Below are 25,023 nucleotides of genomic sequence, written 5' to 3' on the forward strand. Positions count from 1 at the left end.
TCTTCTGCTGAGTTCTGAACCATTTCCAGGGAAAACATACATTTTTGTGATGTGTTTTAAGGTCCGATCAGACTGGTTGGGTCTGGATCAACTCGCTGCTCTGGAAGAGTTGAAGTTTACCACAATGGATCCTGGGGAACAGTCTGTGATGATGACTGGGATCTAAATGATGCAAATGTGGTCTGTAGACAGTTGTCCTGTGGACCAGCTCTTCAAACTCCTGGATCATCTCATTTTGGTCAAGGATCAGACAAAATCTGGCTGGATGATGTAGCATGTTCAGGCAATGAAAGCTCATTAATACAGTGTGGTCACAGAGGTTATGGAACACATAACTGTGATCATAGAGAAGATGCTGGTGTCATCTGTTCAGGTGAGGAGATTTCCTACATTATTGTGAGTTTTATCAAATCAAACTTTATTTATAAAATAGCGCTTCTCAATAGCGCTAATGCTCAGAGTTTGTGATGCGGGACTGTAAAGATCAGGGAAGACTGAAAGATACTTATTTAAAAACAGCTGATAAATTGGTTTCTTTTTATAATGTTGGAAGACACAACTTCAGTTAATATTTTTATTTACCTCAACTTGAGCCTTGAGAAGCCCAGCATCTCCATGGATCCTGCTGAAGAGATCTGGTGTGGTTGGGAATTCAGAATCACTAGTTCCATTGCAGCTGAACTTTTGGAAAAAAGATTTATTCTCCAGAAGATGTCAGGTTCCTTCAGAGAGAAACAAATTTCTTCAAGCCGCGCTGCAACCTTCACCATCTCTAAAGTTACTTTGATCATGGTGGATCGTACCAGTCTCAATACTGGTCAAATTTTCTTTTTTTTCTTTTTTTTTTTTTTTTTTAAACTTGTCCTGTCCAACAGCTAGGCAAACAGATGAGAGCTGAGGGCCTCTTGTGTTGGACATATTTTATTTTAACAAGAGGGGTTATTCATCTTCAGACAAACCAAAGGTATGTCTGAATAAACCCCTTTTGTAATTGAGGCCAAACTTTATTAATTTCAATCATGTTTGAAAATCTTTGGTGTTGGACCGGACGGAAAAGGAAAGAGGGGAAGAAGAGAGAGGGACGTTAGAGAGAGGGGGGGGGGGGTAGGAGGGTGATAATAGGAGGGGAAGGGGGGTAAGACCATGAAGCAGCATAGAGCAGACAGGTTTACTGGTTGTTTATCAATACGGTACGGTTCAAATGTAGTACAAAAAGGGCGGGGCCTTTTCACACACACTCAAATATTATCAACACACCTGCTAGCTGCAAAAATGTCCACATGTCAACATGTACACAAAACAGATAGTGTTCACGAACGCATACCTATGCCTTTAAACCAACTAGTGTGAAATCTTTCATTCATTCAATCATGCAAACTATTAGTGCAAAGGTGAGCTAACACCAGTGCTCAAGTGAGTGTTTATGTTCTTCTAAAATGGATGGTGGAATGTGAAAAGAAGGAGGAGGAACGCCCAGCCACCCCCACACCCAGACCCCCGCCGCAGCAGCAGCGGCAGCCGGAATTCCCCCAACGCCATACGGGAACAGGCAGGGAACAACCGCCCCCCGGGCGACCAAGACCGCCACCCAGGCCAGGGCCAGTAGGACCGCCGCGAGGCCCCCAGAGCCAGAGAGCAGGGAGGCGCGGAGGGAAAGAGAGCCCCGCCCCAGCCCAGCCAGGAAAGCAGCCCCCCCGCCGCGCCGGAAGAGCCCAACGCAGGGCCCCACCGGAGAGGGACGCCCACAGCCCCAGACGAGCACCCCACCACCACCCAGGAGTTCCGGGCATCCCCCTGCCCCGACCCCAGGTACGAGCCAGGACCCCCCAAGGGAGACCCGCTCCGCACTCCAGGCAGCCATCCACCCGGCCCACGGTTGGTCCAGGTAGGAGCAAGGCAGGGGTCCGCCGCCCCTGCCCAGGAGGGGGGAACCCCGGGGAAAAAAGGGCGGCCCACAAGGGGTGTTATAAATATGGCCCGACCAGGCTCGGCCATGTTGGAAGTTTGGCGGGGCCCAGCGCCCAGGGGCAAGGACCAGGACCCACCCCCCAGGGACACGAACACCCCCGGCTCAGGTGTAAAATGAACCCCCCCACCGTGCGGAGAGAGCACCGCCGGGCCCAGGGAGCCGGCACCCAAGGGACACGGCCGCCATCGCCAAGGGGCCCGCACCCCCCACCAGGGAAGGGGTAGGGGACAGATGGACCCAGAGAAGGTCCCACCTTCCTTGTAAAATGTGTGTGCGTGTATGTGTGTTTGAGAGGGTGTTTGTGTGCATGTGTGTGTGTTTATGTTTGAATGTATATATTGAAGGGGGAGGGGTGTGTGTACCAAGGGGGGTGCAGTTAAAATTGGCGAGTAGGGCACTAAGGTGTGAGGTGCCGTGTAGGACATTATTCAGAATTAGCATTCATAAACACATATGAAATCCCTCACACACACTAGTGAAATGCTTGTATACATACAACTGAAAATATATTCATTCACATACACATGTGTAATCTCTCACATACACATGTGAAATGCTCTCACACACACTATCGAAAATGCTCTCACACTATCGAAAATGCTCTCACACACACTACTGAAAATGCTCTCAAACACACATGTGAAAATGCTCTCACACACACATGTGAAAATGCTCTCACATACACATGTGAAAATGCTCTCACACACACACATGTGAAAATGCTCTCACACACACATGTGAAAATGCTCTCACACACACAACTGAAAATGCTCTCACACACACATGTGAAAATGCTCTCACACACACTACTGAAAATGCTCTCACACACACAAGTGAAAATGCTCTCACACACACATGTGAAAATGCTCTCACACACACATGTGAAAATGCTCTCACACACACATGTGAAAATGCTCTCACACACACTACTGAAAATGCTCTCACACACACTACTGAAAATGCTCTCACACACACTACCAAAATACTCACACACATACTACTGAAATTTTCAATAGAAACGACGGAAGGCATTTCAGTAGAGACAGTTTTTTTTAAACTTTGTTAGAAACGAAGTTGGTCGACGGAAGGCATTTCAGTGGAAACGAACCTGTGTCCGAATTCCTGGCCTAATCCCTAATTACAAAAACCCTATATAGTGCAGCACTATATAGTTCTCTATATAGTTCTCTGAATTTTAAAAGCAATTTGGACACCCATGCTCACTACTTTTTTCTTTCGGGTGTTGTTCATAAGGAGCTTGACACGAAAACAAATTGGCGCATTACCGCCACCACCTGGTCTGGAGGCGAACTACTCCTATTTAACGCAGAGAATGACACCTATTTGTCAGAGTAAAAACACAATAAATATGGACATTTTACAAAGACTGCTCTGTTCTGATCATGGAAAACGTGGCTGATTTATAAATAATTAAATTACAAACACTTTGGTGTTGATTTAATGTATTTGTTCATAAATAAACCCCCAAGTTATTTATTCATGGCAATATTTATTTTTGTGCCGCTGAACGATTAACCGGCTCTTGCGAGGAGGCATTTTTCTTCTGTAGTTTTCTCACACCTTACTAAAAATGGCTTTGAATATGAATCTGTCCGTGTTCATGGCAATAATTCAACCATTTTTCGTGAGATCATTTTGTATCGTCCCCCGCCCCGCAGGAAAAAAAACAGGTATTGGTATTGATATTATTAAAGAGATTCATGTCCCTCCTCCAGCCTCATCTTTTCATGCATTCCTCCTTTGTGTAATGTGCAACTTAATTATTAGATATATTTTCACAAATCCTGTTCGGTTAAAAGTGTGCGTGTCCGCGCGCAGACAGACGGCCTGAAGCGCGCTAAACCAGCTGGTAAAGATGCAGGTCAAAGTAAAAAAAAACATTGTAATGGTTCAACAGAGCTGAAAATCTATGAATTAATTTTTTCCTGATGGAAAAATACTTTTTTTTTTAGCTTCAGCTATTTCCCGTTTTTGCTGTTCTGGCCTCAGTTGGGCATCGGCTCGCAGATCTGAACACCATGCGTGTCTCACGATGAAGCTCGTTTGAGGTTCTTTTCTGCTTTATCAATTGACATCATGTCCTTGCCAGGAAACCTGCTCCTTCCTTCCTCATCCAGCGCAGTGTTGCCAGATAGAGTCACAGCTCTTTCATCCTTCTGCTGTCCCAACTATCATGCGTGCTCTCTGTGGAATACACTGGGAGCGCGGGGAAAAATAACTCTCAGCTGCAGAGGATGAGAACAGGTGAACAGGTAGAGAGGAGAAGCAGGTAAAGAGGCGGGGGAGGGGCTTTGGCTTCAAACCCTGTCAGAGAGATGACAACGCGGGCGTCAGATTCAGACGCAGCTTTCCCTGCGGGAGTTGAAGCAGAGACTTTCCCTGGTATGATTTTATGAACTCAAACATGGAAACATGATTACCAAGTAGAACTCTTCAAGATAATAAACCTGATCTCTCCACATTCTCAGTGTCTACCATGCATTGATGCACACATCGCTCCATGCAGCGATCAGACCATAACCTCTAGCTGGTAGCTCCGCCCACACGCGACCGCGGTATCAGGCTTTAAAGAACACAATTTCTAAGAGGCGGGGCGGGGCGTTGCACACCCCTAACAACAGGTTAGATGACAGTGGCCATTAGGCGTCTCTACCTGGTGCTTTCACGGAGCTTCAGTACATAAGACTCCAAAAGCCGCACAGCCTAACGTGGTCCGCTAATATATATTCATGATTCATGATGATTCCCGCGGGGTTTTATTTCTGCCGCCCGCAGCACAATTTAAACCACCCAATCACGCAAGATTTTGGCAATCCCAATGCAGCCCTCTACATCGATCCACACTGGTTTTTTGTAGAGACTTCTGGGAATTTACTAGTGCAGGCTGCCAATACACATCACCATAGCAACGCTTTTGACTGCCGTTAAATCTCGCGATAATCAGCCAACTTCCGTTTCTACTGAAATGCCTTCCGTTTCTATCGAAATTTTCAGTAGTATGTGTGAGAGGATTTTCACATGTGTATGTGAGAGCATTTTCAGTAGTGTGTGTGAGAGGATTTTCACATGTGTATGTGAGAGCATTTTCAGTTGTGTATGTGAGAGCATTTTCAGTAGTGTGTGTGAGAGGATTTTCACATGTGTATGTGAGAGCATTTTCAGTTGTGTGTGTGAGAGCATTTTCAGTAGTGTGTGTGAGAGGATTTTCACATGTGTATGTGAGAGCATTTTCAGTTGTGTGTGTGAGAGCATTTTCAGTAGTGTGTGTGAGAGCATTTTCAGTAGTGTGTGTGAGAGCATTTTCAGTAGTGTGTGTGAGAGCATTTTCAGTTGTGTATGTGAGAGCATTTTCACATGTGTGTGTGAGAGCATTTTCAGTTGTGTGTGTGAGAGCATTTTCAGTAGTCTGTGTGAGAGCATTTTCAGTAGTGTGTGTGAGAGCATTTTCAGTAGTGTGTGTGAGAGCATTTTCAGTAGTGTGTGTGAGAGCATTTTCAGTAGTCTGTGTGAGAGCATTTTCAGTAGTGTGTGTGAGAGCATTTTCAGTTGTGTATGTGAGAGCATTTTCACATGTGTGTGTGAGAGCATTTTCACATGTGTGTGTGAGAGCATTTTCACATGTGTATGTGAGAGATTTCACATGTGAATGAATATATTTTCAGTTGTATGTATACAAGCATTTCACTAGTGTGTGTGAGAGATTTCATATGTGTTTATGAATGCTAATTCTGAGTAATGTCCTACACGGCACCTCATACTAAGGGGACATCTCCTGATTACTCACAGTGATGTCCCCTCACCCTCCACACCAAGGGGCCCTAAATGTCTAAGGTGCGGTTAAAATTGGCGGGTAGGGTGCCAGGAGGACATCTGCTGCTTGCTTACAGTGATGTCCAAGCACCCCCCCTACCAAGGACCCTACATGTCTAAGGTGCAAATAAAACCGAAAGAGGGGGGGCCCACTCCATACGGCAACCATAGGAGGGGGGCCACTCCCAAGTAGCCCCCCCCCCCAAGGCGCATCGCAGGCTTGACCCCCCACCCCCTCACCCTAATATGAGGTTACATGAGGAAGGGGGTAAGTTGGGGACAGCTGGTAGACTGTCCCCCGGTGGTCAAACAGCCGTCCCCCAGCCCACCCCCAGCAAAGGGGCCAGGGCCACCCAGCCCAGGGGCCCCACCCCCGGAGGCGCCGACACCCCAGGCCCGGCACCACCCACCCCACACAGAGAGAGAGGAGCCAGAAAGCGTCGCCCCCCCCGGAGCAAGCCCAGGACCCCAACCCCAGACGCCGGCCCTAGAGGAGCTCTGGTCAGGCCTCGACGGGACTGAGGAGGCCAACCGGCCGAGGCAACCACTGATTGCCTCAGCGGAGACCCCGACCCGCTAGCCCCCCCGACCCGTACCAATAATGCCCCCCCCTCCCCCCCAGAACGCCCCCCCACAGGACAGGGCCGACAAGCCCCCCACCCCACCCCAGACCCCGCAGCCGAAGCGGGTGACACCCAGAGCGACCGGGGGCCCCGAGAGGGTTGTCCCGTCCCGTCCCAGAGCCAGGGAAGGGCCGATCCCAGCCCCAGGTGCAGATGGGCAGCCCATCTGGCGCCGCTGGGCCCCGCCCCCCCGAGCAGGGCCCCCCGCCAACCCCCCCCCAGCACAGGCAAAGGGACCACCCCCCCAAGCCAAGCCAACCACCACCCCACCCCCCCACCACGCACCCCCACACCCAAGCCCAGAGGACCACGCAGCGCCCCAGCCCGCCCCACCCAGGCACCGGAAGCCCCGACCCCCACCCCAAACCACGGCAGAAGGGCAAAGAGCAGCGACGACCAATCCCCCCACCCCCTAAGTCATGGAGTCAACCACAGGAGACCAGAGAGACTGAATTCTTTCAAAGTTACTTGAGCTTTGGGCTGACATTTTTTCCAAGCTGATATGATCAAACAGCAGATTTCGGTGTTGACTTATGTTTATATTTTTCTTGTTTTTCCAATTTATTAAAATAGTTTTTTTGGCAATACAAAGAGTTATGAAAATGATAGATGCTAATCCTTCTTCTATATCGATGGCACTCATGTCACCAAGCACACAAAGTGACGGTGAGGCAGTGATTGAAACCTTAAGCCAGACTGATAAATCGGCACATACCTGCTGCCAGAGAGCCTGGACAGGAGTGCAGAACCACAGTGCGTGCATGTAGCTGTCGGGTAGATTATTATCACAGTGCTCGCAAATGTCTGAGTTACTGAGACCCATCTTGAACAGCCTCTGTCCAGTGTAGTAAATTCTGTGAAGAGTTTTGAGATGGATTAGCTGCAGATTTGGACTTTTTGTCAGTTTAAAGGTATTTAGACAGAGTTCTGACCAGAAGCTTTCATCTGTGCTGATGCTCAAATCTGCATCCCATTTTTTTGTTGGAAGGGCAATATTGTTATCTAAATTACATAAAAGTTTGTATATTTTGGAGAGAGTTCTATTCATTGAAAAATTAATCAGAGTGGTAACTACATCTGGTAGCTTTAAATCGTCGTCTTTAATTTTATACTTTTTAGTAATACTTGATTTAAGTTGCTGATATTCCAAGAAGTTATTTATTCCATGTTTGTCTTGAAGTTCCTGGGGAGTTATGAATCTTCTATCAATAATTACGTGCTCTAGTTGTTTTATGCCCCCTGCTTGCCAAGCTGGGAAGTGAATCATTTTTTTGTTAATAAGGATGTCCGGGTTGTTCCAGATGGGTGTCATTTTGCACGGTTGAATTGATGATTTTGATATTTTGAGAAATTCCCACCAGGCTGTTAAAGTGGCATTTATATTAATGCTTTTGAAACAATCCTGTTTTTTAACTGTTTGGCTAATAAATGGTAGCTGTGACAGGTTGATCTTTCCACATAACGCCTGTTCCAAGTCTAACCATGAGTTGGTTTCTGGATTATTTTTTAACCATTTTAAGATATATTGTAATCTATTTGCAAGAAAGTATTTGTGGAAGTTAGGTAATTCTAATCCTCCACAGCTTTTTGCAGATTTTAAAGTTTTTAGACTAATTCTTGCAGGTTTGTTGTTCCATAGAAAGCTTGATATGGATGAGTCTAATGTTTTGAACCATTTTAATGGCGGTTGTGTGGGAATCATTGAGAAGAGATAATTAACCTTGGGTAAGATTTTCATTTTAACCGTGGCTACCTTGCCCATAAGGGACAGAGGCAGGTTGGTCCAGCGTGTTAGATCGTCCTGTATGCTTTTCAGTAATGGGGTGTGGTTTAGCTGCACCAGTTCTGATAGTTTAGGGGAAAAGTAGATACCCAGATATTTGATATTTCCTGTTTTAACTGGAATTGTGAGTCTTTGTTCCATATTCCTGTTGAGTGGTAATAAAACAGACTTATTCCAATTAATGGAATAGTCTGATATGGAGGAGAATTCATTTATGATCATTGCTGTTTCATTTACAGAATGTAAATTCCTTAAAAACAGTAATATGTCATCCGCATAAAGACTAATTTTATGATGGCTGTGTTTGGTTTTTATTCCTATAATGCTCTCATTCTGTCTTATTGCTGCAGCTAAAGGCTCAATGAATATAGCAAAAAGAGAAGGAGAGAGTGGGCAGCCCTGTCTGGTTCCTCTTCCAAGAAAAAACCTGTTTGAAGTCTGTTTATTAGTTCTAACTGATGCATTGGGGTTGTGATATAATATTTTGATCCAATTGATGAATGCTTCTCCAAAACCAAACTTATGGAGGGCAGCAATAAGGAACTTCCAATTTACTCTGTCAAAGGCTTTTTCAGCATCCAGCGATAGTACCGTCATTTCCTGGTTTTCAATGGTGGTAAAGTCTATTATATTAACTAGTCTACGGACATTATCATCCGAGTGTCTGCCTTTGATGAATCCAGTCTGGTCGAAGTAAATTATGTGAGGAGTGATTATTTCTATTCTCTGTGCTAGTGCTTTGCAGATAATTTTTACATCCGCATTAATTAAAGAAATGGGGCGATAGCTTAAAGGACTAGTGGGATCTTTGTCTGGTTTTAGAAGAAGAATTATGTTGGCTGAGTTCATGTTAGGTGGCATTGATTGGCTCTCATTAATAGATGTGACCGTTTTATAAAATGTTGGTGCCAGTTGTTCCCAGAATTCTTTATAAAACTCAGCAGGAAAGCCGTCAGGCCCTGATGCTTTACCATTAGGCATAAGTAACAGAGCTTCATGAAGTTCAGACAGCGAGAGCGGAGAATCTAAGTTTGTGATTTGATCCTCATTTAGCCTGGGTAGGTTTACATTATTAAGAAATGAGTCAATACTTTGCTCTGACGGATTGATCTGCGGTGTGTACAGGTTTTTATAAAATTTTTCAAATGCGTTATTAATTTTGACCGGGTCATGAGTGACATTTCCTGTTTGGTCCATAATAGAGGTGATTGATGATTTTTCTCTATTAATTTTAAGCTGATTAGCCAGAAATTTGCCAGATTTATTAGAGTTTTCAAATCTTTCAAGTCGTAGCCTTTGTATTTGAAATTGTGTTCGTTTATTAATGATGTCATTTAACTGCAGCTTTAAATTTTTCAGATCTCCCAGAATGCGTTCCTGTGCTGAAGCAGCATTAGCAGTCTCCAGGGTTTTGATTTTATTTTCTAATTCTAATAAATCTGCTTCCTCTTTGCGTTTTTTGTGCGTTGAATAAGAAATGATTTTCCCTCTCATGACTGCCTTTGCTGTTTCCCAAAGAACGCACGGTGGGATGTCTGGAGTATTGTTGAAGTCTAAGAAGGTTGCCCACTCTTTTTTAAAGAATTCAAGAAATTCCTGGTCCTTTAACAGAGACGTATTAAACCTCCAAGTTGTACCAGAGGGTGTGGATTTTTCCCTAGAAATGTTTACAGAGACTGGTGCATGATCACTGATAATAATTGGATGGATATTGGAGCTTTGAATATTTTTTAAAAGAGAGTTACTGATTAATAAATAGTCCAAACGGGAGTGTGAATGGTGGACTGGAGAAAAAAAGGTGAACCCTTTAGTGCTTGGGTGACATGAGCGCCACGCGTCGCAGAGACCCAAATCATTCATGTACTGCTTTAGAATACTTGCAGACCGCCATGTACGCTGATTTGCTGCTGTGCTGAGTCTGTCAAGTTCAGGGTCCAAAACAAGGTTGAAGTCTCCTCCTATAATGATTGTGGAGTCAGAGTGAACTGAGAGTGAAGTGAAGAATCTGTGAAAGAAGGAAGAGTCGTCAACATTAGGGCCATAAACACTCGCTATACAAAAGTCCTTATTCTGAATGGATATATTAATGATTACAAATCTGCCTTCTGGGTCAGTAACTCCATCCTTATGAGTAAAATTAAGATTTTTATTAATTAAAACAGCAACTCCTCGTTGTTTGGAGTTGTAACTGGCAGAGTATATAACTGGAAATTGTAAGCAGCACATAAGGTGATTCAAAGAATTCGATAAATGGGTCTCCTGCAGTAGAGCTATATCTGCTTTTAGACCATCCAGGTGCTTTAACACTTTCAGTCTCTTTGGCTCAGAGCCAAGTCCACGCACATTCCAGCTAACGATGTTAAGACTGTTCATAACTGCTCTGACTGAAAAGGTGTAAAGCTAAGTAGTGCTTGTGTACCAGTCCGTGTGCGCGTGCCCGCATTGAGAAGCGTTGTGCGCGTGAACGTTTTCTGGCTATGTGAGCTGCTTGTCGTGTGCGTCCTATGAGAGCCTGTGTGAGGTGATTGCAGTATGTCGGCGTGTGTGTGCGGGATCGCATGTGCACGCCCCTGTGTGCGCTTGTGTGCGCGTGCGCCCGTTCCGTGCATAAATAAATACTTACTGAGGATGAGTTGCTTCCAGGTGATTTACATATAATGAGGGGGGAGAGGGGGGGGGGAGAGTAAAGGAAAGAAAAAAAGAGATAGAAGGGAAAACGAAAACAACAACAAAACAACAATAGAAACATCAGTGGGACTGAGGTGACGAAGAAAAAAAAAAGACTGTTTTCCTGCGATCGAGGTGTGGATTATTGATGATCCGGTTTTCCATTCATTGAAGTAAGTTTAGCGGGTTTCTTCTGGGCAGCGCAGATGTTCTCAGCGCGGATTTGAAAGCCTTCAGCACAGCCAGGGAGTGATCTCCGGGTCCCGGAACAGCCGGCCGTCCACGTAAAGTTTGTCAACGGCCACAATCGCTCTCGAACCAGCAGCAAGATGCTTCCTCCTCAGCGGGAACAGGATCTTTCTTCTACGGAGGATTTCTGCCGGGAACTGGTCATTAACGCTGTAATGCGTGCCTCTCAGTTCCCGTCCGCGGCCCTTCACCAGCTCCTTCTGTTTGAAATGTTCGAATTTAGCCACAATAGGACGCGGGCGCTGGTGGTCGGACCTTCTTCCTCCGAGGCGGTGAACCCTGTGGAAGGAGATCTTCTGCACCTCCTCCTTGGGGAGCTTCAGGTGGACCTCTAAAAAGGATCTCACGGTGGCCTCGGGGTCTTCTCCTGCCTCCTCTGGAACCCCCGCGACCACTAGATTGTCCCTCATGCTCCTCGACTGAAGATCCAGGAGGGTTTCCTTGATGGATCGGTTCTCCTCGGAGAGACGAGTGGTGTCACTGTTCAGGATCTTGATGGTCTCTCTGAGGGCCTGGTTCTCCGCTGCGAGCTCCCGCACCTGCTGCTGGCTGAATTCCAGAGACTCCCGCAGACCTTGAAATTCTCTATGGAGGATCTCCAGCAAATTGAGGCGGCAATCAAAGCTGGAGAGCTTTTTATCAATCGAATCCAGGATATCGCTCATTCCGCTGCCTGGAGAGGACACAGCCCCAGGAGAGTCCTCAGGCCGTTCACGCTTGGCGGAGGGGGTGGTGGTGGCGGTTTTGGGCTTCACCATGTTGCAGGTATTAAAACACTCGTCAATGAAATTCTCCAGGTCCTCCAGGCTGACAGAAGCTTAATACTCTTAACAGGTTATGTTAGTTAGCAGGAAATATTTTAATATGGCGGAAAAATGAAACAAGATCGAAAATGTTTGTTCAAATGCTTACGCGCCGCCAAGTCTACTCACCACACTCGTCTCGCTGGGTCTCGCGATACTACAGCATCACCGGTCAAATTTTCACCTCACCTTTAAGTTCCCCTCTGAATTTGAGAGTTACGGAAGAGAATAGCATTATTTTACTTTTTGGAGAATATAAATTATTGCAAAGCAAAAAGACAAATTTTGATAAAGTCAAACCAACAGACCTATATTTTTATATATATATATATATATATATATATATATATATATATATATATATATATATATGAAGAGAGAGAGTGATACACCTATTTGCCTTTGCCTGTCTAGATTAGCTTTTACTGCAGTTTTACAGTTTTTTTTCTTTTTACTTGAATTTTAAGTAAATGTTGGGTCTTTAGCAAGTTAAAGTTCCTTCTCTGTAGTTTATGAATCGTCAAAAGGTAGAAATCTGTTTTTGAGCCTCAGCACAACTCACTGAGTATAACCTCTAACTGTTCAACAAGTGTCAAACACGAGTCTCTGTAGCTTATTACAAACAATTTTTTTTAATTGCTTAGCAATACTTATTCTACTGTCTAGGTCAGTGGCGGTTCTACCCTGAATTACTGCCCGGGCGAGACGCCCCCCCGTTTAGAGTCCCTGTGTCAATGTCAACTGGCATGTTTTATTGTGATTGAAACTAAGAAATTGATAACAAAAAAAAAAAAAAAACGTTCATCAGAATTCTGCACTGCATTAGAACAGTTATCAGGACATAAAAATAAAGGAACATAAGCATGGCAAAAATACAGTTAGGTAGGAAAATATTAACCTTTGTGCTATCTTAGATGACCCCACCCTTACATTGACGTGTTATTCCTACCATGACAAAGGTGGATAAAGGTGGAAAGATTTCATGTAATCCATGGACACCAGTGAAGATCACAAATTATCGAAGAAAAAAGGTTCAGCGCACTGTCTAGTGGGTCTATATGACCCAACTCCCAATGTTAAAGCGCCTAGGATAGAACAAGGATTAAATCAAACACAATATTGAATACATAATATAAAATAAATATTATAAAGCACAAATCTAGTGGCCAATCTGCAGTTATTTGCCCCATTAGCATTTTATGGCATCAGCAGGAGCAGCAGCTTGCTACCATCACAGCTCATTTATCATTAATGAACTAAGTATACAACAGCAAAACACAACAAAACCTTTGTGTTACAGCAGAGCAGACAGACACACGAATCATAACTAATGTTACAAGTTAAGGCAGAGCAAAAATTTAAAATAAAATCTCAAAAATGACATTTGCAACATTTGGGCCTACTTCAGTTTTAGTCAGACAAAAAAAAGTTTTTATCGCCAACGTTGTTGTTGCAGGGCAGATAGCAATAGTCAGTCGACTAAACCAACTGTCACCTTAGACAACGTTGTTTTGTGTTCTGTACTGAGTGAGTGTGAGTTCACCCATAGAAAATGACTTTCTGCCCACTCCAACAGAATAAAGTTAGCCTGTCCCATTTTTTTCATGATGCACATGTCACCATGTTGGAGTCAGACGTCATCAGTAAGCAGTGATTGGTCCGAGTCTATCAAGTCAACATTTCTATGGCAACATTTTTGCCAATGAGGAGTGAGCTTGTTGGAAATACACACCCCTGCCTCTTGAAAGCAGGTTTGGGAGAATCTATCATACTTTTGAATGTTCAACATGCGACCACAAACAGTGCCTTGTGAAAGTATTTGCCCCCCTTGTACTTTTCAACCTTTTGCCACATTTCAGGCTGCAAACATCAACACATAAAACTGTAAATTCTTGTAAAGAATCAACAACTACAGGGACACAATCATCTGTGATTGCAGCTTTAAATCGCTTGAGGTATGTTTCTATCAGTTTTGCACATCGAGAGACTGAAATATTTGCCCATTCCTCCTTGCAAAAAAGCTGGAGCTCAGTGAGATTAGATGGAGAGCGTCTGTGAACAGCAGTTTTCAGATCTTTCCACAGATTCTTGATTGGATTCAGGTTTGGACTTTGACTTTGCCATTCTAACACCTGGATATGTTTATTTGTGAACCATTACATTATAGATTTTCCTTTATGTTTTGGATCATTGTCTTGTTGGAAGACAAATATCCATCCCAGCCTCATGTCTTTTGCAGACTCTGTCAGGTTTTCTTCCAGAAATGTCCTGTATTTGGCTCCATCCATCTTCCCATCAATTCTAACCATCCTCCCTGTCCCTTCTGAAAAAATGCCGGCCTAAACCATAATGCTGCCACCACCATGTTTGACAGTTTGTTCAGGTTGAGCTGTGTTGCTTTTACGCCAAACCTAATGTTTTGCGCTGTTGCCAAAAAGTTCGATTTTGGTTTCATCTGACCAGAGCACCTCCTTTCACATGTTTGGTATGTCTCCCAGGTGGCTTATGTCAAACTTTAAACAACACTTTTTATAGAAATCTTTAAGAAATGGCTTTCATCTTGCCACTATTCCATAAAGGTTAGATTTATGCAGATTTATGTAGATCTCTGCAGTTCATCCAGAGTGATCATGGGCCTCTTGGCTGCATCTCTGATCAGTCTTCTCCTTGTTTGAGCTGAAAGTTCAGACGGACACCAGGGTCTTTGTAGATTTCACAGAGCAGGTGCTTTTCTACAGAGACTTGAATGCATACAAGTGGATTCTGTTTTTCATCATTAATCATTTAGGTCAACATTGGATCATTTGGAGATCCTCACTGAACATCTGGAGAGACTTTGCTACACTGAAAGTAAAGGGGCAAAATAATTTTGCACGCCCGATATTACGTTATGTTTTTTTTTAGTTTAAAAAAAGTTTGAAAGATCCAATAAATTTTGTTCCACTTCATTATTGTGCCCCACTTGTTTTTAAATGTTCACAAAAATTACAGTTTTATTTCTTTATGTGTGAAGCCTGGTTAACGACTGCCATGTTCAACGACAGGGTGCCGGTGGAAATTGGACTTCTGTTGTTCAAAAAAGGAAAGATGGAAGGTGGATTCATAGGCAGAGAGGATAGACTGTAGCTGATGTTAGAGTAGAGGATGCTGAAGTCAGGGTTATATGGAGGAACCCTATTTGCTGTGGCAACCACTGAAGGGAAAAGCCATATACTTCTATGTCTCAATAGAAGTCCCTGGGATTATGGCTTCCTGGAACCAGCGGGTACTTCTTGACTGGAATGCCAAGAGGGAGGGTCACTCAGTCCAGTTCTCATATACTTGAACACACTCTCTTTTAATAGCAATAGGTGAATGTCTGATGAAACACTGCTGCTCTGCAGAAACTGTGTCCTAGAAAACAACACAGGTTTTTGATGTTGGCTAAAAATGCCACAATCACAATGAAAAGACCACTGGGAACGCTTTTAGGATACATCAAGATATGATCAGTGATATGTGATTATGAATACTGAATAGGACAAAGATAGATGTTGATGAACATTTAAACCAACTGAACTTTAGCTGGAATGTGGAAAATATTTCTAAACATATTTTCTTTTGACCTACTAGGTAAACTTTTCTGCATTTTCTCATTTGCATTTTTGCTTATATAAGAAAACGGTAACGCTTTCTTTTACAGTACAGTACTTACAGTGTACTTAAGTGGTATTTACATGGTACATATTATGTAACTACTGGGTACTTTCAGGGTACTTACATGGTACTTTTGATGGAATTTACTGGGTACTTACAGTGTGTTTACATGGTACTTTCTATGGGACTTTACTGGGTACTTACATGGTACTATTTGGTTCTTACCTATGTGGTACATACTAGGTATTTAAAATACACTTACTGGGTATTTACATGTTGTGCAAAGGTGTCTTTTGTGGTACTTACCACATGTATGAACAAGGTAAGTACAAATCAAATACCTTGAATTTAAGTCTGCACTCGCATGTTTCATGGTATTTACCACAAATTTACCACAGAAACTACCCCTTAAGTACAATGAAACTGGACTGTAAAAGAAAGTCAGCCCTATTTTCACTCAACTACATGGTAATTTCAGTGCTAAGTACTGGGTATGTTCACTTGAATATTACTTGGTACTTACCCCTTAAGTACACTGAAACTGGGCTGTAAAAGAAAGTTAGCCCTATTTCCACTCAACTACATGGTACTTTCAGTAGTAAATGCTGGGTATCTTCACGTATTACCTTCCCGTACAGTGTACATACACACTTGGTCTTCTGACTTCACCAAACGAGACAATGCTAACTTGTTGTTAAGGGTAAAGTAACTGCATTGTAAAAACATATTCTGGCCTGATTACTTCTTGTAACATGAGGCAAATGTAAAGAGAAACAAGACAGCAGTGAAAACAACAATCTTTAATGATACACTTCCTCAGCATACAAAGTGTCATCACAATAACATTTGTTTTAAGTTCTCAACAGCATTCCAAAAAACACATTATTGGCCTGAAGGTTGTGCTTTTTGTCCGTCAAAATTCTTTCAGCAGAATTCGTTTGGTAACGGTGCAGGACTTTTTTAGGGTTGGTAACTGCAAGAAAAATCCCAATACAAGCTCAAATGAACATAAAAAGCATAAAGACTTTTATAAAGTACAAAGTATATTTTACTTATTTAATCATTTCTGTAATGAGTCTGATAAATCTCTGTAAATTCTTCATTGCTTTGACTGTAATGCTTGAAATTAATCAATTATCCTCATTTATAACATGATGGATTATTCACAACTTTATATTTTAGTTACATAAACAAAAACAACAAAAAACAAAATAAAGAAGAAAAAAATCAAAATTGCCATAAAAAATCTAATTTGTTTAGACAAAGAATGACTAAAGTAATGTTTTAATAGGCTATTACTGTGTGTATTTCTTCTTTATAAATATTATTCGCACCTACAATTTGCATTAGCATGAAAAACATGGCAGTGTAAAAGAAAAGGAAAAAAAGAAAAAAATACGCAATTTCAAATTCAACACAGTTAATCACAAAAATATGTTTTAAATTGCATTTCGCTGTTGGGTGGTATTGTTGTCTCTATCACATTTAAAAAAAATAATAAATAAAAACGGAGAAAGAAAAGAAAATGGGGAAAATGCAGTTAAACTCTTCATTAATGTAAATAATATGTCCACTTGGTGGATTTAGCTTACTTTAGCTTACTCTCCTGTGGCTTCACGGATTCATCTGGGATGTCTTCTTCACCATAGCTGATCTAAAGCGGTAAAAAGACGGAAGTACGTCATCATTATTTTAAATAAACAAACGCCTTTCTTTGATTTTCCCAGAAAGACGTACGTTCAAACGAGCACGGAACCACAGACTTAATTATGGAGGGTAAATTTTCATTACAAACTTTGAAAAGTTATACATTTTGAAATAACTGAAATTATTGCAGTAAGGCAACAGACATACTCTTACGTCACGTTTCAAACACAGAGAGAGAGTAGCTGAAATCACGAGGTTAGCTTCTTTATAAAGTTGGATCAGTTTAAATATTTACATATACGGTAATTTATCCAATATTTAAAAAAAACAAAAACACAGGCTTACCTGCCAAATGAAGACAAACTAAAACTTTGCGCGCGCCTCGTCGAGGCTCTCTAGATTAAAGCACGTTCACCTTGGGGTAGTTATGCTGCATTCAAGTGCCCTGGGAATTTGCAACTTTGCTCGCCCCGACCTACTTAACAAAAACACACACTCGGGGTGTTTTTAGTATTAAAAGTAAATATTTAGCCTTGTTGTTTTACATATTTTCCTGACATTATATATTAAAACAAGTTCATGTTTAGAACAATATTTTAAAAAAAGTTAAGTTTTGAAAAGTTTATTATCATATTTATAAATGAGGATAATTGATTAGTTTCAAGCATTACAGTCAAAGCAATAAAGAATTCACAGACAGTGTTGCCAGATAGAGTCACAGTTTTCCAGCCCAAAAGTCATCTGAAAACCGCCAGACTCAGCCAAAAACCGCCCTACGGTGGTGGGGGGGAGGGGTCACGTGACAAGTTTGTGTTTTTGTGTTTATCATATATATATATATATATATATAAAATGAATAATAGTCCGTTATTACATAGTCATGAGGGGAAAATCCCGCCAGACCCTAAAACCGCCCAAATTATGCATAACCGCCCAAAGCCATTTTTACCCGCAAATTTAGAACCAAAACCGCCCAATCTGGCAACACTGTTTACAGAGATTTATCAAACTCATTACAGAAATGATTAAATAAGTAAAATATACTTTGTACTTTATAAAAGTCTTTATGCTTTTTATGTTCATTTGAGCTTGTATTGGGATTTTTCTTGCAGTTACCAACCCTGAAGAAGTCCTGCACCGTTACCAAACTCTGCTGAAAGAATTTTGACGGACAAAAACACAACCCTCAGGCCAATAATGTGTTTTTTGGAATGCTGTTGAGAACTTAAAACAAATGTTATTGTGAAGACACTTTGTATGCTGCGGAAGTGTATCATTAAAGATTGTTGTTTTCACTGCTGTCTTGTTTCTCTTTACATTTGCCTCATGTTACAAGAAGTAATCAGGCCAGAATATGTTTTTACAATGCAGTTACTTTACCCTTAACAACAAGTTAGCATTGTCTCGTTTGGTGAAGTCAGAAGACCAAGTGTGTATGTACACTGTACGGGAAGGTAATACGTGAAGATACCCAGCATTTACTACTGAAAGTACCATGTAGTTGAGTGGAAATAGGGCTGACTTTCTTTTACAGCCCAGTTTCAGTGTACTTAAGGGGTAAGTACCAAGTAATATTCAAGTGAACATACCCAGTATTTAGTAATAGGCCTGCACAATATACCGCAAATTTATCTTTATCGCGATATTAAGTTGTGCAATATGCATATCGCAAAAGACGGCAAAAATCGCAATAAACGATTACCTTAAATGTGCTAAAACAAACTCATGGCAGCTTGAAATATTGAACAAATGAAATTTATATCGTTATCGCAACATTAATTACCAATATCGCATATCGCGAGTTTTCTTCATATCGTGCAGCCCTATTTAGTAATGAAAGTACCATGTAATAGAGTGGAAATAGGGCTGACTTTCTTTTACAGTCCAGTTTCAGTGTACTTAAGGGGTAGTTTCTGTGGTAAATTCATCGTAAATACTATGAAACATACGAGTGCAGACTTGAATTCAAGGTTCTTTATTTGTACTTACCGTGCACATACATGTGGTAAGTACCATAAAAGACACCTTTGCACAACATGTAAATACCCAGTAAGAATATTATAACACCCAGTATATACCACATAGGTATGAACCAAATAGTACCACATAAATACACATTAAGTACCATGTAAGTACAGAGTAGACACAAAAAAGTACCTTGTAAGTACCCAGTAAATTCCATAAAAAGTACCATGTAAGTAACCTGAAAGTACCCAGTAGTTACACAATAAGTACCATGTAAATACCACTTAAGTACACTGTAAGTACTGTACTGTAAAAGAAAGCGTTACCAAGAAAGGTCAACTAAAAGTTCCTCCTTTTTGGTTCCTGCTGCAAATGAATAAAAAGTTGAGTTCTGCTTTTCAGATTCAGCACTTAAGTCATTTTGAGGTTTGTGTGTAAACTGGGTGCATCCTGTTACTGCTTAACTTGTGTGAAATATGATGCTCTGCAGCTCGTCACTAACATGTTGAACTTTAATGGCTTAGCAACACTTTCTTTTATGATAGTACAGTGAAAATGTATTTACTTTAAACAGTAACATTGACTATATATCTTATTTACAATGACAAGATGACAAGGATGAGGTTGAGAGATCAGGTTTATTTATTCTGAAGAGTTCTAAAGTATCAGTAAGAACGTTGTAGCTCTTCTCATGACAACACGGGTCAGTTATTGACACAGACACTTATGTGCACATCTTTATGTCATCACACTTCTCGTTGGTTACAATGCATGCCTTCGCTCTAATCACACTGTGAAAATTATAAAAGAAACATAACAAAGCATTTGAGAAAATTATAACAATACAAAGAAACACAAAAACAAGCATAACAAATACCTCAATCAAGTGGACACAATTAATAATAATAATCCCTTTTTGTCATGTGCGGGGGTGGCTTGAGAGCCGGTAGGACCCAGAATGGAGAGGCGGAGGCACACGGTTCAAGGGCAAGGGGTTTAATGCGAACAAACAAAAGGCGCTGCAGAGCAGGATGACAAAAACAAACCAAAACTCACTGTGGCGTGGGGAGGGACAAGAAACGAGGAACATGGCATGACATGAACACCAGACAGGGATAATGGACCAACACAGGAGGAAGGCAGAGACAAGACTTATATACAGACAGGGCAGACAAGACACAGGTGAACACGATCAGGACAGATGGGGACCAAAGGAAGTAAAACTCAAGACATGACAAGACAGGAAACCTTTCAAAATAAAACAGGAAACAGAACCAAACAAGACAGGACAACAACTAAAGCGAAACACAAGACACAACAAACTGAAACCATGACACTTTTATTTAAAAGTGCCTTTCACACTGTACACAACAAAAGGTAAAAAATATCAATTAAAAGCACAATAAATTGAAATTGACAGAAAATTAAAAGTGAATCAAAATGAGATGAGTTTTGATTTGAACGTTTGTAAAGAGTCTATGTCACGGAGATCACGGGGGAGGGAATTCCAGTTTGGGAGCCGAGCAGCTGAAGGCTCTGCTTCCCATGGTAACGAGTCGGGCTGGAGGAACAGAGAGCTGAACAGAGGAGGACCGAAGAGAAGCAGAGGGGTTTTTATTTGGAGTAGGTCAGAAAGATATGGAGAAGATATTGTGGAGGTTCTTAAAGGTAAATAGGAAGAGTTTGAATTTGATTCTGGAGGTAATGGGAAGCCAGTGCAGCTGGTGGAGAACCAGGGTGACATGATTGAAGGAAGAGGATCTGGAGATGATGCGGGCAGCTGAGTTCTGGACCAGTTGAAGCTCACAGATGATTTCTGAACCAGGATAGAAGCAGAGCGGATGGTGAGGGAGGGGCTTAGGCGATTAATGTTATGTAAATGGTAATGGGCAGACTAAGCATAATTATTGATATGAGACTGAAAAGATATTGAACTATCCAGGATGACACCCAGACTCTTTTACTGCTGAGATGGGGAGACAGAAGAGTCAATAAAAAGACTAAAACCTGTAGCTTTTTGAGATGGTGGATTTGGAACCAACGAGAAGTAGCTTGGTTTTATAACTGTTTTGTTTTAGACAGTTTAAGGTTTACCAGTGTTTGATTTTAGATAAACAAGAATGGCGGGAGGAGGGTGGAAGAGAGAAGTAAGGTTTGCTAGATTAACAGAGCTGGGTGTCATCCGCAAAACAATGAAATTGTATATTAGATTTATGGAAGACATCGCTAAGGGGTAGAAGATCAGTACTGAAAAGAAGAGGACCTAGGACAGAACCTTGGGGTACACCAGAAGAGACAGAGAAAGGCAGAGATTTAAATGATTTAATTTGAATGAAATTGTTGTAGGTTTCATGTGCTAATCATGTCCTGTTTGTTGTTGTAGCGGAACTGCAGAGGCCTAATATCTCACTCACGTCTCCTGGAGTGGGGTTAATCTGGGGTCCTGGAGAAGCGGAGGTTACCAGGGGTCACAGCTTTAACTTAACCTGCTTCATTCCTGATGAAGTTTTTCAGGGTCATTTCCTCCTCATGTTTTCTGGTTCCAACAAGACAAACAGACTCCCAGCTGCCAACAATTCAGCCTCCTTTACCTTTCCTGAGGCAGAGTTTGAACACCAAGGTAGCTACAGCTGTGTGTACCAGGTTATCTTGCCTACATCCACGTTCACCTCTGCTGCATCAGCACCCATCACTGTTGTATTTAAACGTAAGTAAAGTTTAATTCCATTTTTTTAGCAGTGTTATGAAAAAGTGTTTACTTTAATAGTAAAACTGTAGGTTAAAAAAGCAATCAGGATGTGGAATCATCATCATGAGTCGGCTAATCAGGAGAAAGCTGGTTTGGCCACACAAGCTTTGACTTTATAACCAGGTTACTTATAGCTGTCAATAAATGGTGGACCGTCTAACATGGATCTTCTATGGTCATTTGTGGATGAACAATGTAAGGAGAACAATACACGTGTACTAAGCATGTGCTTTCTGTAGTTTAGTATTTACACAAGAATGTATGAGATCATGTGCTATGCTGTTTATCAAGATCTGAATGTGTGTGTTATGTTCAGGCAACAATTTTTAGTTATAAATAGAATATTTTTGTAAAATAATCAAAAAAACCTGTGCTGGAAATGAACTAGACTTGTTTTGTGGATCAATTGTGTCTTCCAGAGTCCCTGTTGTTGATCTTGTTGATATCAAGTGGAATCTTTCTTCTGCTGCTGTTCATCTTGATCCTGATCTGTCTGGTTCGAAGGAGAAGAAAACTCAGCAATTCATCGATTCTTTACCAGACTCAAAGTCTGTCTTCTTCAAGATACAATATATTTAAAGTACAGGAGTTTGTTCAAAGAGTCCCTTAACTCTGGCTCTTAATGTTTTTCAGGGGCTCTTCAAGAGTGCACTGGAGACAGTGAGGAAGATTATGAAAATCCTGACGGAGAACACATTCCATCAAGACTCACAAAGGAATCAGAAGACGAAGACAGTAATGATTATGTGAATGCAATATATGATGAGAACATTGATTATTCAGAAGCTGATTCACGATCCAGAAGAAAGTGTTTGAATACGGAGAATAACAGGCAGGATGAGGAAACGGATGAAGAGGATGAAGGAACCAGTGATGATGATAATGACTATGAGAATGTAACTGCACATTTCCATCAGCCTGTTGATGATACTTATGTAGATCCAGTCTTTGACAAGAGTATTGATTATCCAGAACTTGGTTTACAATCCCAAAAGGAGGAAATGGATGAAGACACCAATGATGATGATAATGACTATGAGAATGTAACTGCACAAGTCCATTAACCTGTTGAAGATACTTATGTAGATTCAATCTTAGATAAGAGTATTGATTATCCAGAACTCGATTTACAATTCCAAGAGGAGGAAATGGATGAAGATACCAGTGATGAGGATAATGAATACATAAATGTTTCCAAATTCCAAATCCAATCTGGCAGATTATCAGGATCAGGTGAGATACAGGTCACCGATGACTACCAGACGGATGTCTTATGTCTTTCAGGAGCTTTTGTCAAGTTTTTCTTTTTCTTGATGCTTTGTAGATTTGCAGTCTTTTAAGGCTTAATGCTGTACAGAAATGTAAGATGACAAATTTATGACCTATTCAGCCATTATGTAAGTCAAAATATCACACTTATTTTGTTGCCGTATTTGGTTTTGTTCATTCTTTTTGTTCTGTTTTGTACTTTTTATTTCTATCAGAGTGGGACTTTGTTGTTTTTGTGCATCTTTGTATGTTTGTCTAATTATTTTCATGTTTTGTGCTGGAAAGAGTGTGGCTTCCATTTGGACCCCAGCTGATGGAGGCAGCCTTTAAAAGCACCATGTAGACTTCCAACCTGTAAGAAGGGAGATTTTCTGCAACCTGTCTTCACTGCAGCTCGGCACTCTTATCCATTTGTTTTGTAGTTCTCCACCTGTTTTAGTTTGAGTTTCACTTTGGAATTTTGTGGGTTTGTGACCTGGGGCCTGTTTCAGAAAGGAGGTTAAGTGTAAACTCTGAGTGCGTTAACCCTGAAATCAGGGAAACCCTGGGTTTGGGAGGTTTGTTAAACCAGAGAAAGCAGAGTAAGTCAAACCCGTTTCTGAAAGAGAGGTAACTTATACTCGGAGTCAGTGTCCATGGTTACTTACGCTGTGAACCTAACCTGGTCGGGAGCAGGTTTTATTCTCTAAACTCAAGGTTTCTGCCGGTCCCCTCCCCTTTTTAAAGACGAAGCGGTATTTGTCGCTTTAACCTTCATTGCCCACATTTCCGTCACACAGAGGGTCTAAGTGACAAGAATGGCTTGTCCTTTTTTGGAGGACCCAATAGACGAGGATGCTGCATTAATTCGTAGAGAATTACATTTACGTCGTGCGAGGATTTTGAGACCTAGACTCGTTTTTTTGTCATTTCCCCATACGTTTTTGTTTGAGCGTTACCATTTTTCGTTGCAGTCAATTACATATATACAATGAAAACAACATTAGATATGTATTGCTATGTAGATGTTTCATATGTCAAATATTGTCAACAAAGCCTACATCCATGACATGCTCAAATTATACCTGATTGAATTATGTTTTTATACTTCATTTTTAGCTGCTGCCATGTTCTTTTAATTCCTGCAGGATTGCATCTACATGAAAATGAAATCAGGGACATTGGATTAGATTAATGTAACAATTAGTTTTTGGAAACACAATTTGCTAGTACTGCTTACTTTCTTAATCCCATATAAACCTATACCACTTGATCAATACAAGGGTAGACATAAGCTCACTTTTAAAAACACAATTGAATGTATTAATATTAAACTGACCAACGTTTGCAAGAGGGGAAGGTTAACAAAAAAGTCCTCTAAACATTAGCGACGTTAAATGCATTTTTCCCCCAGATTGGTTCTGTACACTATGCAGCATTTCATGCATTTACCAGGAATGACACTTCAAAAGTAGACCTAAATATCGCCATTTTTTATTTCACACCTTACGCTATTTAAAAAGTTATTACAGCCAATATTTCATAACAATGATTTAAATGCAAACTTGCGCATTAACTTGAGCAGCTATGTTTTCCCACGCTAACTGTCTCTGTTTTGCAGATGCAGCGGTGTTGCTTGTCTTCCGGAATATGTGCTCATATTCACTGTAACTCTGCAGCAGCACGTCAAGTTCAGCTGGCGAAAAATACGCAGACCTCTTTTTTTCCACGGTTGCCATGGTGACTCGTCATATCTGCGCTCCATTGATAATGGCTTCTTATAGTCGCGGTGCGGACGCTTACCTCCGAATCAGTCCACTCAGAATTGATTGACCTAACTCCGATCAGCTTCT

The 25,023-nt window shown here is 41.5% G+C and overlaps 1 long non-coding RNA gene across 1 annotated transcript; it reads left to right on the forward strand.

The window, feature by feature from the left end:
• The first annotated feature begins 40 nt into the window (after positions 1–40).
• LOC110017257 lies at positions 41–23,750 on the forward strand. The gene is made up of 4 exons (XR_002872419.1): positions 41–373; positions 21,557–21,880; positions 22,342–22,470; positions 22,556–23,750. It is a non-coding gene; the product is annotated as an uncharacterized LOC110017257 (long non-coding RNA).
• The last annotated feature ends 1,273 nt before the right edge of the window (positions 23,751–25,023 follow it).

The sequence above is a fragment of the Oryzias latipes genome, chromosome 20 (genome assembly GCF_002234675.1).
Source record: "Oryzias latipes chromosome 20, ASM223467v1".
Classification (NCBI taxonomy): Eukaryota; Metazoa; Chordata; class Actinopteri; order Beloniformes; family Adrianichthyidae; genus Oryzias; species Oryzias latipes.